We start from the raw sequence: 18,662 nt of genomic DNA, 5'->3' as shown, positions 1-18,662 counted from the left end.
TGCAAGCCAACGGCAAGCCAACAAAACACGTTTTCTGAGAGCCCTTTAATAGCCAAGCTAATTGGGCAAATGCTTTGCAAGCCAACAAAACACATTTTCTGAAAGCCCTTTGAAAGCCAAAAAGCCAATTGGGCAAACACTTTGCAAGCCAACAAAACACATTTTCTGAGAGCCCTTTAATAGCCATAAAGCCAATTGGGCAAACACTTTGCAAGCCAACAAAACACGTTTTCTGATAGCCCTTTAATAGCCAAGCCAATTGGGCAAACACTTTGCAAGCCAACAAAACACATTTTCTGAAAGCCCTTTAAAAAGTCAAAAAGTCAATTGGGCAAACACTTTGCAAGCCAACAAAACACATTTTCTGAAAGCCCTTTAAAAAGCCAAAAAGCCAATTGGGCAAACACTTTGCAAGCAACAAACATATTTTCTGAAAACCACATCCCGGGGACTCACCGTGCATTCAGTGTTGGACGTGCATTCAGTGTTATTCGCAGCTCAGAGAGCCGTGATCCTCTCGCTTCCTCCGTCTGGCAGAGACTGAGTGAGCCAAGACACTTCCAGGTTTTATAGTCCCTCCCCTCTGCCACCAGCGGGGGCAGCAGAGAAAATGGCGAAATTTTGTAAAGCATTAATATCTCTCTGATTTTTCATCGATGGGATAAATCCTCTGGCGCAGTCCGGCGGAGGGGGGCTCTGAGCGAGGTGGCCAAAAATGACGGCCGTAAGTGGCGGCGTTCTCTCGTAATTCACAAAACAGTAAGTCAAAAGCGGTCAAGATCTTAGTTTTAGTGATATAGAAATACTAGATCAAGTGGGACCCGTGGCATCACGTGGGAGGGCTGGTCCCCCAATGCAATATTCCACCTCTCCACCAATTACAATATTGGTGGCCAGTGGGGGGGGGGGGGGGGGGGGAGGGAGCTTTCTGGAGCACTAGCATGGGTGTTGTGGGTCAAGTCAAGCACAATGAGTGCAGGGCCAACAGTCCATTTCAATCAATTTCAAGTCAAGTCAATCCATTTCAACTCAAGTCAATCCATTTTGTCAAGTCAAGTCAAGTCAAATCAAGTCAATCCATTTCAAGTCAAGTCAAGTCAATCCATTTCAAATCAAGTCAAGTCAATCCATTTCAAGTCAAATCAAGTCAATCCATGTCAAGTCAAATCAAGTCAATCCATTTCAAATCAAGTCAAGTCAATCCATTTCAAGTCAAGTCAATTCAATCCATTTCAAGTCAAGTCCATCCACGCTAAGGAAGGGCAAGGGGCAGAGGCAGGGACGAGTGAGTACTCCAATGTCGGTACACCTTGCAAATAAGTACTCCTGTTTGAGTACGGATGGGGGTGACAGCCTGCCCGGGGGTAGCGACAGCGGACGGGCCTCCAGCACAGAGACCGGCCCTGTTGCTCCGAAAGGTAGGGACAAAAAGAAGAGGGCAATAGTAATTGGGGACTCTATTGTTAGGGGGTCGGATAGGCGATTCTGTGGACGCAGTCGGGAGACCAGGATGGTGGTCTGCCTCCCTGGTGCCAAGGTCTCGGACGTGTCTCAACGCGTCCAAGATATCCTGAAATCAGAGGGAGAGGAGCCTGAGGTCGTGGTACATATAGGTATCAATGACATAGGTAAAAAAAAGGGAAGAGGTTCTGAAGGGAGGATTTAGGGAGTTGGGAGGAGAGTTAAGGAAAAGGACCAAAAAGGTAACAATCTCAGGATTACTGCCTGTGCCATGCGACAGTGAGAGTAGGAATGCAGCGAGCTGGAGGATAAATGCATGGCTGAAAGACTGGTGCAGAGGGCAGGGATTCAAGTTTCTGGATCATTGGGACTTCTTTTGGGGAAGGTGGGACCTGTACAGAAAGGATGGGTTGCACTTGAACCCGAGGGGGACCAATATCCTGGCAGGGAAATTTGCAAAGGCTATTGGGGAGACTTTAAACTAGAATGGTTGGGGCGAGGGACTCAAATAGAGAAAGCTAGTAGACAGAATAGGAGGCAGGAAGCAGAAAAGGGAAGCACTCGGACACAAGAGGAGAAAGAAAAAAAAGGAAATAAACAGAGAATAAGAGGCGGGGGGTTTCTTAAATGTGCATATTTTAATGCTAGGAGCATTGTAAGAAAGGTGGAAGAGCTTAGAGTCTGGATAGACACCTGGAAGTATGATGTTGTGGCGATCAGTGAAACATGGTTGCAGGAGGGCTGTGATTGGAAACTAAATATTCCAGGATTTCGTTGCTTCAGGTGTGATAGAATTGGAGGGGCAAGAGGTGGAGGTGTTGCATTGCTTATCAGGGAAGATATTACAGCAGTGCTTTGGCAGGATAGATTAGAGGGCTCGTCTAGGGAGGCTATTTGGGTGGAACTGAGAAATGGGAAAGGGGTAGCAACACTTATAGGGGTGTATTATAGACCGCCAAATGGGGATCGAGAATTGGAAGAGCAAATATGTAAGGAGATAGCAGATATTAGTAGTAAGCACAAGGTAGTGATTGTGGGAGATTTCAACTTTCCACACATAGACTGGGAAACACATTCTGTAAATGGGCTGGATGGTTTGGAGTTTGTAAAATGTGTGCAGGATAGTTTTTTTCAGCAATACATAGAGGTACCTACTAGAGGAGGGGCAGTGCTAGACCTCCTGTTAGGAAATGAGACGGGACAGGTGGCGGAGGTATGCGTTGGGGCGCACTTCGGGTCCAGTGATAACAATACCATTAGTTTCAATATAATTATGGAGAGGGTCACAACTGGACCTAGGGTTGAGATTTTTGATTGGAGAAAGGCTAACTTTGATGAGATGCGAAATGGTTTAAAAGGAGTGAACTGGGACATTTTGTTTTATGGGAAAGATGTAGAAGAGAAATGGAGGACATTTAAAGGGGAAATTTTAAGAGTACAGAAACTTTATGTTCCTGTTCGGTTGAAAGGAAACAGTAAAAATTGGAAAGAGCCCTGGTTTTCAAGGGAAATTGGACATCTTGTTCGGAAAAAGAGGGAGATCTACAATAATTATAGGCAGCATGAAGTAAATGAGGTGCTTGAGGAGTATAAGGAATGTAAAAAGGATCTTAAGAAAGAAATTAGAAAAGCAAAAAGAAGATATGAGGTTGCTTTGGCAAGTAAGGTGAAAGTAAATCCAAAGGGTTTCAACAGCTATATTAATAGCAAAAGGATAACGAGGGATAAAATTGGTCCATTGGAGAGACACAGTGGACAGCTATCTGCAGAGCCAAAAGAGACGGGGGAGATATTGAACAATTTCTTTTCTTCGGTATTCACCAAGGAGAAGGATATTGAATTATGTGAGGTAAGGGAAACTAGTAGAGTAGCTATGGATACTATGAGTTTCAAAGTAAAAGAAGTACTGACAGCCAGGTCAAACTGACACAAATATAAAAGTGGATAAGTCTCCAGGTCCTGACAGGATATTCCCTAGGACATTGAGGGAAGTTAGTGTAGAAATAGCCGGGGCTATGACAGAAATATTTCAAATGTCATTAGAAACGGGAATAGTCCCCGAGGATTGGCGTACTGCGCATGTTGTTCCATTGTTTAAAAAGAGTTCTAAGAGTAAACCTAGCAATTAAAGACCTGTTAGTTTGACTTTAGTGGTGGGCAAATTAATGGAAAAGATACTTAGAGATAATATATATAAGCATCTGGATAAACAGGGACTGATTAGGAACAGTCAACATGCATTTGTGCCTGGAAGGTCATGTTTGACTAAGCTTCTTGAATTTTTTGAAGAGGTTACTAAGGAAATTGACGAGGGTAAAGCAGTGGATGTTGTCTATATGGACTTTAGTAAGGCCTTTGACAAGGTTCCTCATGGAAGGTTGGTTAAGAAGGTTCAACTGTTGGGTATAAATGCAGGAGTAGCAAGATGGATTCAACAGTGGCTGAATGGGAGAAGCCAGAGGGTAATGGTGGATGGCTGTTTGTCGGGTTGGAGGCAGGTGACTAGTGGGGTGCCTCCGGGATCTGTGTTTGTTATGTACATCAATGATCTGGATGAAGGTGTGGTAAATTGGATTAGTAAGTATGAGGATGATACTAAGATAGGGGGTGTTGTGGATAATGAAGAGGATTTCCAAAGTCCACAGAGTGATTTAGGCCATTTGGAAGAATGGGCTGAAAGATGGCAGATGGAGTTTAATGCTGATAAATGTGAGGTGCTACACCTTGGCAGGACAAATCAAAATAGGACGTACATGGTAAATGGTAGGGAATTGAAGAATACAGTTGAACAGAGGGATCTGGGAATAACCGTGCATAGTTCCTTGAAGGTGTAATCTCATATAGATAGGGTGGTAAAGAAAGCTTTTGGTATGCTAGCCTTGATAAATCAGAGCATTGAGTATAGAAGCTGGGATGTAATGTTAAAATTGTACAAGGCATTGGTGAGACCAAATCTGGAGTATGGTGTACAATTTTGGTCGCCCAATTATAGGAAGGATGTCAACAAAATAGAGAGAGTACAGAGGAGATTTACTAGAATGTTGCCTGGGTTTCAACAACTAAGTTACAGAGAAAGGTTGAATAAGTTAGGTCTTTATTCTCTGGAGTGCAGAAAGTTAAGGGGGGACTTGATAGAGGTCTTTAAAATGATGAGAGGGATAGACAGAGTTGATGTGGACAAGCGTTTCCCTTTGAGAATAGGGAAGATTCAAACAAGAGGACATGACTTCAGAATTAAGGGACAGAAGTTTAGAGGTAACATGAGGGGGAACTTCTTTACTCAGAGAGTAGTAGCGGTGTGGAATGAGCTTCCAGTGGAAGTGGTGGAGGCAGCTTCGTTGGTATAATTTAAAAATAAATTTGATAGGCATATGGATGAGAAGGGAATGGAGGGTTATGGTATGAGTGCAGGCAGGTGGGACTAAGGGAAAAAAGTTGTTCAGCGCGGACTTGTAGGACCGAGATGGCCTGTTTCCGTGCTGTAATTGTTATATGGTTATAAGTTAAGTCAATCCATTTCAAGTCATGTCAATCCATTTCAAGTCAAGTCAATCAATTTCAAGTCAAGTCAATCTATTTCAAGGGCAGGCCAAACAACTCATTGCATTGTCACTTCATTTCCAATTTTGCATTGCGGTTTCAAGCACAGGCAGGGCAAGCCAAACAACTCATTGCATTGTCACTTCATTTCCAATTTTGCATTGCGGTTTCAAGCACAGGCAGGGCAGGCCAAACAACTCATTGCATTGTTACTTCATTTCCAATTTTGCATTGCAGTTTCAAGCACAGGCAGATCAGGCCTAACAATTCATTGTACTTTCACTTCATTTCCAATTTTGCATTGCAATTTCAAGCACAGGCAAGGCAGGCCAAAATATTCATTACATCGTCACTTCATTTCCAATTTTGCATTACAGTTTCAAGCACAGGCAGTGCAGGCAAAACAACATTGCATTGTCATTTAATTTCCAATTTTGCATTGCCGTTTCAAGCACAGGCAGGGCAGGCCAAACAACTCATTGCATTGTCACTTCATTTCCAATTTTGCATTGCAGTTTCAAGCAGAGGCAAGCCAGGTCAAACAACTCATTGCATTGTCACTTCATTTCCAATTTTGCATTGCAGTTTCAAGCGCAGGCAAGGCAGGCCAAACAACTCATTGCATTGTTACTTCATTTTCAATTTTGCATTGCAGTTTCAAGTACAGGCAGGGCAGGCCAAGCAACTCATTGCATTGTTATTAAGGGCTAACAAATCATTTATTGCAAGTAAATTGCAGACTCACAGTTCAGTTAATTTCTAGCTTAGAATCACAGTTGTGGCCTCTCCGTCACGATCTTCCAGAGTGACTGACTGAGTGATCTTCCAGAATGTCCAGGCATCTGGGGTTTTATAGTCCTGACCCCCCGGAAGGGGCATTACCATCATCATGGGGAATGACAGGCGAGAGGACCAATCAGCTGATCTCAAGATTGTTTAAACATTCATCACTTTTTTATTTTTCATCTGAAAAATCCTTGGGGCTGTCTCAGCGGAGGAGGACTGTGAGTAAGATGGCCAAATATCATAGCGATATATGGTAGCATTTTTTCTAAAATCAATATACAGCGCAGACAGGAAGTGGTCTTGAAGTATATATATAGCGGGACATGCAGCATCTCTGGAGAGAAGGATTGGGCAACATTTCGGGTCGAGACCCTTCTTCAGACTGATGTCAGGGGAGTTGGCGGAACAAAGATAGAATGTAGACGGAGATAGTATGACCAGTGGGAGCCGGACAATGGGAAGGGGAAGGGGATGGAGAGAAATAGCAAGGGCTATCTGAAATTAAAGTCAATGTCCATACCGCTGAGGTGCAAACTACCCAAGCAAAATATGAGGTGTTGTTCCTCCAATTTGCGCTGGACCTCACTCTATTGTACGCCTGTAGAAATTCAAGAGCGTCCTCTCGGACATTCAACTTCCAGGAAATGAAAGGATTAACATGGATATACAGGGATTATCCCTCACCATTTTAAGTTAATGAACATCAAAAAAATATTCCACTGGCATAGCCTTAAATTCAATTGACATCTTCTCAGAGGATTGCATTCAGCTGTGTGAAACTGGTGCGAGTAAAAATGAAAGTAGGTCAAGAAATTTGAGAGGCTTTCGTTACAAACACTTAAGTATACAAAACGCTAATCAGCACAAATTAGATATTGTCACAGCTGAAAATATGAGACATCAAGAAACTCCCAAAGCTTCTTCTTATGTGGGTTTGCAATGAAACTCCAGATGAACGCAGCAGATATTCAGCGATGGGTTTTATTAAATTCACCAGCCGGGTAAAGTCACAGCTTGTCGCAGGGCTCTCCATGCACTCTGACAAGCTGAAAAGCAAATTAGGCTTTACTTTCACTGGGGTCCCAAAGCACTGCTTTCCTGCAAGACAAAAAAATAAAGCATTAAACAGTAATCCTCAGAGACGGTTCTTAGAATACAAAGGTAGAGCTCAAGCTCCTTAGAGAAATCCTCTGAAAGAAATAGAAAATGAGTTTGTGTTCCCTGATGAAGCTCCTGGCTTCCTGTCTGCTTCATTATTTTCCATGTAGGATTTACAACTCAGTAGAAACCATTCCCTTGGTGAACTGCAAACTCTATTTCAGATCATTCTAACTGATATCCTTGAGGAGAATAAGTCAAGACAACACCAGAACACATAACCTTTAGTTATCCAATTTTTAAGACCTTTATCATTTGGTTAAGAATTAATTTAGGAGTATAAATTCTTAGTGAGTGTAAATCTATGGTGTGAAATAGCCCAAGAATTGGCAATCAAAATCAAATAAGCAAAAGCACGTTTCTTGGGAATATGGAAATTTACCATCAGGAGAGAAAGAAGATAAATCCAATCACATTGCGAGTCAAATTGCAATGGATAAGTGCACCTTTCAATGTGCTGGCAAACAATATCTGTGTAACAATGATAGTGCTAAATTAACCATTTTTTTACGTGTTGGATTGGATAATCGCAGCAGTGTGAATATGGTGGGAAACATTTAGTGGTGATACAGAGCTTAAAAATTAAACATGACACTTCTTGCTTCAGAGGTAATTATTGTAGCAATTTAAATATGATCAAAACAACATTTGGAGCTTTTGTTCCAAGTATAACAGAACCTATCTCCACTCACACTGCCTCCTCTGAGTGATTGCATGATTAGCAACATGTCTGATTCACAAATCATATCCGGCTCTTTGCAAGATCTCACGTTGAGTGTACGAGTCAGATTAACACGGAATCACTTTATTGCTGGTTACACAGAAGTGAACATCTTTGAGGACATTATTCAACACTTGTTGGCATCACTGATTTACTGCCACATTTTACCTTGCATATATTTAACTGCAGTCTAGAACACTGAAACAAGTCCTCATCCAATTGATTTACATTGAGACTTTTCCATTTCTTAATACTATAATAATCTTTTCCCACCTGACTCCCTAATACCACTATAGCCTTGTCCACCAGATGTGCCTCATGCCACACCATAAATACGTTATACCATCAACTTCAGTACAGGGTATCTCCATGTGGTTGTGAATTTAATGATTGCACCATGACATGTAAAGAAATTGCAACTGATTTTTTTTTCTCAATCGACGGTGGTTATCTGATGATTCCACTCTATAGCTCTGGATTCACCCTTAAAATCCACGTGAAACAAGTGCTTTCATCATTTTAAACTTTCCTTCCAGGCTTCCTCTTTAACTATTTTTTCAACTGATTGTCAGAAAAGCTCTCTGCAAAATGTGCACAGTCATCATTCAGGTTAAATCCCCATGAGCATGTCCATACATTCTTCAGTTATGAACATCCTTTATGTAGTTTCGATGCCCGCAACTTCACCCACTGCCACACTCAATCTAACTGAAGCTAGATATAACAAGTTCACAAGTGAAAGGAGTAGAATTAGGCCATTCGGCCCATCGAGTACTCCGCCATTCAATCATGGCTGATCTCTGCCGCCTAATCCCATTTTCCTGCCTTCTCCCCATAACCCTTACACCAGTTCTAATCAAGAATTTGTCTATCTCTGCCTTAAAAATATCTGTAACTAGACTAAGTGGGACCCGTTGGGTACCAGCTTCATACGGGAGGGCTGGTCACCCAACGCAATATCGGGGTGGGGTGGGGGATGGCAAACGTCCTGCAGCCGAGGGAGGGGGACGGCTTCAGGCGGGGGCTCTCATGGCCTGATGAGGGAGGGGGGTATCCTGCAGCGGGGGATGGGGGCGGCTTCAGTAGGGAGCAGGAGGGGGAACGTCCTATGGCCAGACTGGAGGGCAAAATCATGAGGTGGGGGATGTCAGTGGGGGGGGAGGGGGGTGGTGAGTGACCAACTCATGGCCTCTGAACTGATTCACTCACTCACTCATGGCCTCTGGACTGTCTGACTGACTCACAGCCTCTGGACTCACTCACAGCTTGTGGACTGACTGACTTATGCCCGATTTCTGGAGTCACGTGCGACTTTTGTAAAATGAAAACTGTAACATCCACATTGAGGAACAGCTTCTTCCTGACAGCCATCAAGCTATTAAACATAACACATAAGCTCTGAACTACGAAAGACCATATTAGTTGTACTATTTGCGTCTTCAGTTTGGGCCTTCCGCCCTCAGCACCACCTCTCCACTAAGCGGAAATGACGCAATCAGCGCCACCTCTCCACTAAGCGGAAGTCATGGAATGAGCGGCAATTTTGCATTAAACACTGTCCTGATCAAATAAAATGTTTATTCACGGTTTTTCCTTCCAAAAACTGTTGCACACTTTTCAATAAGGCACAGTTAAAAGGCACATTTTCAAAACAAGCCTGTTGCATTTGGCAAGGCAACTTTAATTAAGCAAGGCAAATTTAATTAAGCAAAGGAACTTTAATTAGGCAAGACAACTTTAGTTAGGCAAGGCAACTTAAGCATTCTCAAACCAACTTTTCAATTAGGCAAGGTAACTTTAGCATTTCTCAAACCAAAATACACTTTTAGTCCCTCCGTATAGGGCGTGGCCTTCAGGAGAGATAATCTCAACATTTTTAAACACTAATAACTCTTTTACTTTTCATCGATGGGAAAAATCTTCTTGTCCTGCGCAGCGGAGGGGGACTCTGAGTAAGATGGCCAAAAATCACAGCCATAGGTAGTAGTAATTTTTCTAAAATCAAAATAGAGAACAGGAAGTGGTCAAGATCAGACTTTTAGCAATATAGATATCACCTCTTTTTGTATTCTATTTATCCTGCTTGTACTTTGTTTACATTCTCCATGGCTTTAACAACTTGCATTGTTACTTTAAATTGTTTGTATATCTACGGATCCCTTTGCTTTTCTACCAGTTTTACTTTCCTAATCTGAAGGAAATATTGAATTGAATTGAATTGAATGCCTTTATTGTCATTCAGACCTTACGGTCTGAACGAAATTTCGTGCCTGCAGTCATACATACAATCATACAATAGTAACAACAATAAACACAAATTAACACCACCACAGTGAGTCCTCCAAGCACCTCACTGTGGTGGAGGCAAAAATCTTAGGGCTGCAGTCTCTTCCCTCCTCTTCTCCCTCTGCGCTGAGGCGATACCCCACCGGGCGATGTAACAAACAGTCCCGCGGCTCACCGAACCCCGCAAACGGGCCGCCTCAAACACCGCGGCCCGGGGTGGTCGAAGCTGCCGCCCTCCATTCCAGCGGACGCAGCCGCTGGCCCGCGGCTCAACCCCGGACTCAGATCACCGCCGCCAGAACGCCGTCCCAGCCACCGGAGCACCGTTCCAGCCCCGAGCCGGATCGCCCTCACGTGAGTGCCATTCCTCCCTCGAGCTGGGCCACTCCGACGGGAGCGCGGTACCTCCCTCGAGCTGGGCCACTCCGACGGGAGTGCCGTTCCTCCCTCGGGCTGGGCCACTCCGACGGGAGTGCCGTTCCTCCCTCGGGCTGGGCCACTCCGACGGGAGTGCCGTTCCTCCCTCGGGCTGGGCCACTCCGACGGGAGTGCCGTTCCTCCCTCGGGCTGGGCCACTCCGACGGGAGTGCCACAGCCCCTCACGGGAGAGTCTCAGCCCCTCGCCAGGCCGTCCTCACGAGAGCGCAGTTCCAACTCCGAGCTGGGCCGCCCTCACGGGAGCGAGCCCAGGGCAAGTCCTGACTGGCTCTGCCTCCGGAGCCTCGAGGTCGCCATTAGGCCTCAGCGCAGATGGAGGCAGAGAAGGGGGATACGACAAAAAGTCGTATTCCCAGAAGGGAGAGACAGCAAGCCCTGTTTTGTGAGATTGTTCTTAATTTTCTGAACAAACCAAACCATCCTACATTCAGCAATCATTGATACATGCCATCTGCAAATCTGTTTATGTCCTTCTGTATTTGTTGTAACTCCTCACGTGTAAAGCTGAGCATCCCAATTTTATTTCTTCTAAATGTATCAGCATGCTTCCAGTTTTTGAATCTGAATTGTTTAAACAGAATGAAGGCAACTGGGTTCCTGGCATGGATTCTTGCACAACACCATATGCTGCTTCTCTCTGGCACTTTAATTTCAATAGACAATAGACAATAGGTGCAGGAGTAGGCCATTCGGCCCTTCGAGCCAGCACCGCCATTCAATGTGATCATGGCTGATCATCCACAATCAGTACCCTGTTCCTGCCTACTCCCCATATCAAAACGCTATCTTTAAGAGACCTATCTAACTCTCACTTGAAAGTATCCAGAGAACCGGCCTCCACCGCCCTCTGTGGCAGAGAATTTCACAATACTAGCACCATCTTTAAAACCTTCTCTCTGACCCCATTAATTCTGATCTTATTAACTCTAGGCTTTGGCAACAATCGCTTACATAGCAAATTATCAATGTTCTATCAACCTACCCAACTCTCCCCCACACTCATCCCATCCCTGGCCACCCTGGCCAGTCTGTTAAAAGAAGTAAGGGAGGAAATGACAGAGAACAGGCAATGATTTTCAAGCGTAACTAGTGGCAGGACTGGTGTGGGTGAATTTAAGGACTATTGATTTTCTACTGCTGTACAAAAAGGGAGAGAAGGATAAACTACATTACATTAGGATAGATTAAAAATGGTGGTGGGAACATTTTCAGAATCCACTTCAAGGAATACTATTAAGTTCATTTAGATTAATCGGGGACAGGCATCATTAGTTTTAGCAGGAAAGGATGCTTCTGACAAATCTGATTGCTCTTTTCAGGAGGTAACAAGGAGGATTAATAGGGGAGGTGCATTTGATGTAAAGGGCCTGTCCCACTAACACGACTTTTCAGCGACTGTCTTCGGCCTTCAAGCTTGAGGGCACTCGCCAGAATAACCTCGAGCTGGATCGACCGTCAGTGATGAAACTGCGAGCCGGAATGATCATCTGCACACAAACACACACACAAACACATCACAAAGGCGGGGTCCAGGGAAAGCGGGGGAGCGCTGTGTGAAATTCACACTCGCGATGAACAGGAAGGTAAAAGACGGCTGGCACATTTACGGTAAGTCCTTTAGAGAGTGCGGAGAGGGGGGGAGAGAGAAGGGGAGAGAGGGGGAGAGAAGGGGGAGAGAAGGGGGAGAGAAGGGGAGATAAGTGCGATCAGTTAATATACTGGGGCTAGACATGGAAAGAGACTTTTCATGCCGTTGTCTCTCCTATGTTCGCTTGACTCCTTTTTGTTGGACGGGAAGAAGGGAGAGGAGGACACTTTTAAGAAGCCAGACAACTTTAATAAAGTTTAACAGCATTTAACACTTAGCGGTCGGTTTACTTACTTTTTTTTTCTCAACGAGTTTTACCTTCGACTACCTTTGATTGCCTTTGATACCTACAATAGCATTACAACCTACTACGACCTACCTCGACTAAACCTACAAGTAAAAAAACATTTTTTTTTTCTATGGCCAACCGTTTTTTTTCGTGGGCATTTTTCAGCATGTTGAAAACATACGCCGCAACCTAGCTGAGGCCTCGAGTACCGCGGGGGCTACTCTCGAGCATGAAGGAAAGTTACAAGACCTCCTAGGACCTCATGTCGACCATGCTTGCGAGTATGTCGAGGGCAAACTTCTTCTAAACTCGCCATTAGGTCGCTGCAATGGGACAGGCCCTTTACCCATATGGATTTCAACAAGTATTTTGATGAGATCGCACATAGCAGGTTTGTCAGAACGGTAAAGACATATAAAATCCAAGGAAGAGTGGAAAATTGGATTCAAAATTGGCTCAGTGAGAGGAAACCTCATCAGATTTAAACAGGACCTAGGTGTGTTCAGGACCTAGAGTCGTGACCAGTAAAATAGATCAACATGGCTCAATTGCTTCTTGTTTGTGGTACAATTTCTCTGATTCTAAGGCAAACAATTGTTTTTGTTTACAGACAGGAGTGTAGTAAATAGCGTTGCTCCTTGGGATTTGATTTTCTGACGATTTTTTTAAATTTGCTTGGAGCAAAGGAGGATAAAATTGTATTTTTCCAGCAATTTATTGTAAATTGGGTTGCACAACTTTAAATTACTTCTTGATTTAATGTATGATCCAAATGATCATTATACGGTATAAATAACTGCAGGGGATAATTATACAATTATACAAAAAGTAGGTGAGTGGGTCTACCTGGAAAGTCTTACCAAGAACGGAATAAATACAAAAAAAGAACAAAAAAATGCATCTCTTTGAAGAATAAGTGTCAAGGCCTTCGAGAGGATGCAGAATGAAAGAGAGCTACCAAAATAATAGTTTGGAAGTTAGTGATGTGGGAGAACTGCAGGAGATTGTTGTTTTCCTTCAGGGTGAGAACATCAAGCAGGGATTTGATGAAAGTATTTAAAATCAAGACACTTTCAATGGAGTGAATGTAGGGAAAATGTTTTAATTAACAAAAGATTTAAGCAGATGGCCAAAAGAACCAGGGGCAAAAAGCGGAACAGTTTTTCTTTCCAAACACTTCTAGTTGTTGTGACACACTCCCCGAAAGAAAGGCAACAGTATTCAAAGGATAATTAAATGAATATTTGAGAGATGAATACTTAATGAGGTATAGGAAAACAGCAGGTGATTAAGAATATTTGTATAGTTCTCCAAAAGAGCTGGCACAGGATTGTTTGGCCAAATGGCCACACACTGTGCAGTGCCATTTAATTAATATAACAACCAGAGGGCAGATCTCAGAACCCTGTGGGAACCTGCATGGTGATTGTATTTGCATCTGCAGACCACAGTGGCAGAGTGGCACAGCTGCTGCTTCACAGTGCCAGTGACCCAGGTGCTATACGGATCTTGTGTGCAGTCTGTGTGGAGTTTGCTTGTTCTCTGTGATCATGTGGGTTTCCTCTGAATCCTCTGGTTTCCCACCCACATCCCAAAACCGTGCCGGATTATAGTTTATTTGGGATCTGTAAATTGCCCTTAGTGTGTCGGGAGTGGATGCAAGAGTAGGATGAGATAGAATTAGTGTGAACAGGAGATTGATGATCAGCATCGACTTTATAGACCTGTTTCCATTCTGTATCTTTCAATTAATCAATCATGCCTCTGGAGGATTTGTGCACACAAGTAAAAATGGAGGTTCACACCTGCTCAATCATAGGCATTTTTACTGGATTTAAATTAATTGAGCAATTCTCTTTCAATAGATACCATGACAAACCTTAGTACCTACTTGTCATCTGCACCAGTATCTGTCTCTGTCGCTCAATAGGAAGCTGAGAATGCTGCTGTGAAGCATTGTTGTGTCATTATGTTGAAAGAATTAGTAAGTGAAAATATAGGTAAATGAATGTAGTAATTGTGAAATGTAGAGCCAAAAAGCATGCCCACAGATCAAGCCAGACCCATCATCTATTCCCTTAGGAAAGGAGAGAAAGAAGAGGAGTGGAGGGGCGACGGGGGAAGAATCTCAGACAAAATAGAAAATACAGGAAATACTCAATTGGTCAGGACACATCTGTGCAGGACATGATGAAAGGTCTGACTCTCTTTTCACCGACATGACTTGAACTAGTAAGTATTTCCAAAATGTTCTGTTCTTATTTCAGATTGCAAGCATCTGAGGTTTTCTTTACATTTTCATTAAAATCACAGATAGATGACGGATACAAAGAAATTATGTTACCTGAAGCTGAAGCAATTTGCAATGCCTGCATTCTTTGGTTTATCTTCTTTTGCCTAACTGCTCCAATTCAATCATTGACCAGATAACAAAAAAAGGCATAAAGTGCTAGAGTAATTCAGCCACAGGCAGCATCTCCAGAAAACAAAGATTACTGACATTTCCACACATGTGGGGGGGAGAAGGCGGGGGGGAGGGAGGGTGGAGGGAAGGGGGGGCGAAGGGAGTTTGTTCCACCTGAACAAAGGCAGGAAGAGAGGAAGGAAAGGACAAAGCCTGGTAAGTGATAGCGGGATACAAGTGATGAGGGGATGGGGTTTGATAGGGAGACAGTTGGACAAAGGCCAGAGATGAAAGGACTGAAGATGTTAGGCAAAAGGATTGAAGAGTTGCAAATTGTAAAGCTTGAGGAAGGAAGCTTGAGGAAGGAATGTAGGTGAAACAGGAGTTTTATAATTTTAGTTTCGTTTAGAGATAAGGTATGGAAACAGGCCCTTCGGCCCACTGAGTCTGCACTGACCAGTGATCACCCAAACACTTGTTCTATCATACAAACTAGGCACAATTTACAAAGTCAATTAACTGTGCAAACCTGTACATCTTTGAAGTGTGGGAGAAAACCAGAGCACCCGGAGAAAACCCACACGGTTGTAAGGAGAATTTACAAATTCTGTACAGACTGCACTCATGGTCAGGATTGAACCCTGGTTTCTTGCACTGTAAGGTAGCAGCTCTACCGCTATGCCACTCTGCCAGCTACATTAAAATATATATATTTTGTTAAATGCAGATTTATACATACATACACTAACATAATACTACATAAAAGCAATAGTGTACATTTATTTTGATAATGAGTTCAGGTATTGGACATAACTAGCACGGATAAATTTTTACATAACCCATGGACCGGTGGTAATAAACCCAGGAACAGTGGTGATCTTCTGGAGACAGAATAGAAGACAAAATTAGAATAGACACAGATTATTGTCCAGGAAAGTAGTTGGTTATGATTATTGCAAAGTTTCCTGCTTGTAAATTATTATTTATCCTGGGACTAACCCTGGGATTGCTAGCATTAAGTCATATATATATATATATATATATATATATAAATATATAATATCATATATATATAAAGATTTGCCTTAACTTTCTTCTATTGGTATTGTTTGCTTTGAAGCCCAGGACCCTATATGCTTTACAATCCATATACCCTGCCTCCTACAATGTTCTGACAAAAAGACCTCCATCCAAAACACTCATTTTGTTTCTCTTTCCACAGACACTGCCTGATCTACTGAAACTTTCCAGCATTCTCTGTTTTTATTTCAAATTTCCAGCATCAGCTTATTTTGATTTTCACCTCCACCTCCAAGAGACTGGTGGATATTTGTCCCCTGGCACCTCTGTTCCTGCATACACTGCCACTAAATCTGTTTTTCCTCTTCTGGTTCTTTCTCCCAAAATGAATCACTTCCTTACACCTTACATTTTCCTTTCCACCTGGCTAGACGTTCTGCAAGCCTGCAAATGCCCACTTGCAGTCTCTTAAGGGCCTGTCCCACTTGGGCATAATTTGCGCGTCATTTACGCGACATCATTTACGCGTCACGACGCACGACGCGCGCATGGCGTGCATTACGTGCGTATGGTACGTGGTGAGGCGGGTGGTGTGGGCAGTGACGCATGGTCGCTTGCGGCGCCCCAGGATTTTGGGATTCACCTGCCACCTGCGTGACACGCCACCTGCGTGACGCGCAAATGACGCTCAAGTGGGACAGGCCCTTTATATTTCCCCTCACTGTTTACCGTAACTTCAGGTTTGCTGATGGGTTCAGATTTAGAAATGTTACCCTCTGCATTCATTTCTGAGTTATTACTTTATATCAAAACAAACTGTAGCGTTAACACCGACCGCTGGTGAATAGCATTGAAAATCATGTTCCAAACTGAAGAGCAATCATTCATCATGGCTTTCTGCTCTCTGTCCTTATGTAGGCTTTATTTATCCACGCTGCCTCTGACCTTTTTCTTCCACGTGTCTCAGTTTTGCTGACCAGTCTTTTATACAACATTTGGTTGCATGCCTTCTGAAAATCCTTTCCTATATCGTCCACTCTACATTTTCTACATCTGTTCTCTCATCAAGAAATTCTGTAATTTGAAACAGATTTGCCTTAAACAAGTCCATTTTGGCTATATTATTAATGCAAATTTCCATAAGTGTTCATTATTTTTCCCTGATTCATCATCTCTTATGTTAAGGTCAAACTATTTAGCCTGAAGTTGCGATTTTCATTAAAGATATTATTGGTTATTTTACATTAGGGGCGGCACGGTGGCACAGCGATAGAGTTGCTACCTTACAGCGGGTTTGATCGCGACGTGGGTGCTGTCTATTTGGAGTTTGTACATTCTCCCCGTGACCGCGTGGGTTTTCTCCGAGATGTTCGGTTTCCTCACACACACTCCAAAAACATACAGTTAATTGTTAATTGTTAATTGGCCTTGTATTAATGTAAATTGTCCTTAGTGTGTGTAGGTTATTGTTAATATGCGGGGATCGCTGGTCGGCGTGGACTCGGTTTCCACATGTTTCCTCATTGTTTCCACACTGTACCTCTAAACTAAATATGTCCAGCTCTTTCCTTTTTTATAGGGTTGGTAGATTATAACAAGCCTGTTTGCACCTTCAGCTTCCTCAGCAACTGAGGGTGTATCCCATGCAGACCAGATAAGTAGACCCATGATTTCTAATAGCTGCTGCTTATAATTTTTATCATTTTTCTTATCATTTTACACCTCATCCATTGTGTTCATTACACCTGTTTCTAATCATATCCTTTCGAGTAAAGGCACAAATGCATTCCAGCTTTGCCTCTGTGTATAGATTATCTTGTTTCAGAATTGGCCTCACTCTTCTTCTTTCTATCATATTATTTACATGCCCAGATAGGATCGGCTGTTAACTCTTATGTTAATTTCCACAATCTAACAATACCTTCTTTCTGGATGGACCAAAAACATTGTGTTTGCTCGGCCAGGTAGGCTTAAAGATCCTATTTGAAGAAACACAGGAGAATAATTCCCAGTTTCAAACATTACTGGAAGCAGACAATCCTCTTGCTGTTAACAAAACGGGATAGAGTGGATGTAGAGAGGATGTTTCCGCTATTGGGAGAGTCTAGGATTAGAAGTTCATTAGGAAGGAGATGAGGAAGAATTTCTGTGGAATTTCTGTGGAGGGTGGTGAATCTGTAGAATTCATTGTCACAGAAGGCTTTGGAGGCCATGTCGATGGATATTTTTAAGGCAGGGATAGATAGATTCTTGATTTGTTTGTGTGCCAGAGGTTATGGGGAGAAGGCAGGATAATGGGGTTAAGAGATAGATCAGAAAGATAGATCAGCCATGATTGAATGGCGGAGTAGACTTGATGGGCCGAATGGCATAATTCTGCTCCTATCACTTACGAAGTTATGAACTTATGAATTAAACTGCACTTTTACAACACTTTATGTGCACTTTATTGGTTATATCACCCATTGGAATAACCTAAGATATTTAAAGATGATATGTATTTTTATCTTTTTTAATAATTTGGTTTCATGAAATGTGTGGCGATTTAGATGATTTAGTTTCAAAGCTCCGAACAAAAGTGAATGAAGAACACAATATTATAATATCCTCATTACTTTGCACTCAAGGGTTTTAATGCATCTAACCTTTACAATTTTGTTTTATCGTGCTATTTCCTTGTTCTCCATGTTTCCTTCTGAAAGCCTCTGAGTAATTCAGCTCCATTGTTTCCTGTGGAATGGGGATGTGAGGTTTACTACAGTAAATTCTCCTTATCTGATTTATAAGTAATTAAAAACGTAGAACTGATTGGAGTCACTCAAGCAACTTATCTATTGGTGTCCAGAAACACAAGAATGTCAACTGGTATCACCCTTTTATTTTACCTGAAGCTTCCTGAAAGCACAGTTCATATTAATGCTCCTAATGGAGCACTCAATACAATTAGCGCAATTGTTGCAATTACAAACTG

The sequence above is a fragment of the Amblyraja radiata genome, chromosome 3, assembly GCF_010909765.2.
Source record: "Amblyraja radiata isolate CabotCenter1 chromosome 3, sAmbRad1.1.pri, whole genome shotgun sequence".
In the NCBI taxonomy this organism is placed as follows: domain Eukaryota; kingdom Metazoa; phylum Chordata; class Chondrichthyes; order Rajiformes; family Rajidae; genus Amblyraja; species Amblyraja radiata.
The sequence above is the reverse complement of the archived record's forward strand: the minus strand, read 5'-3'. Positions refer to the sequence as shown.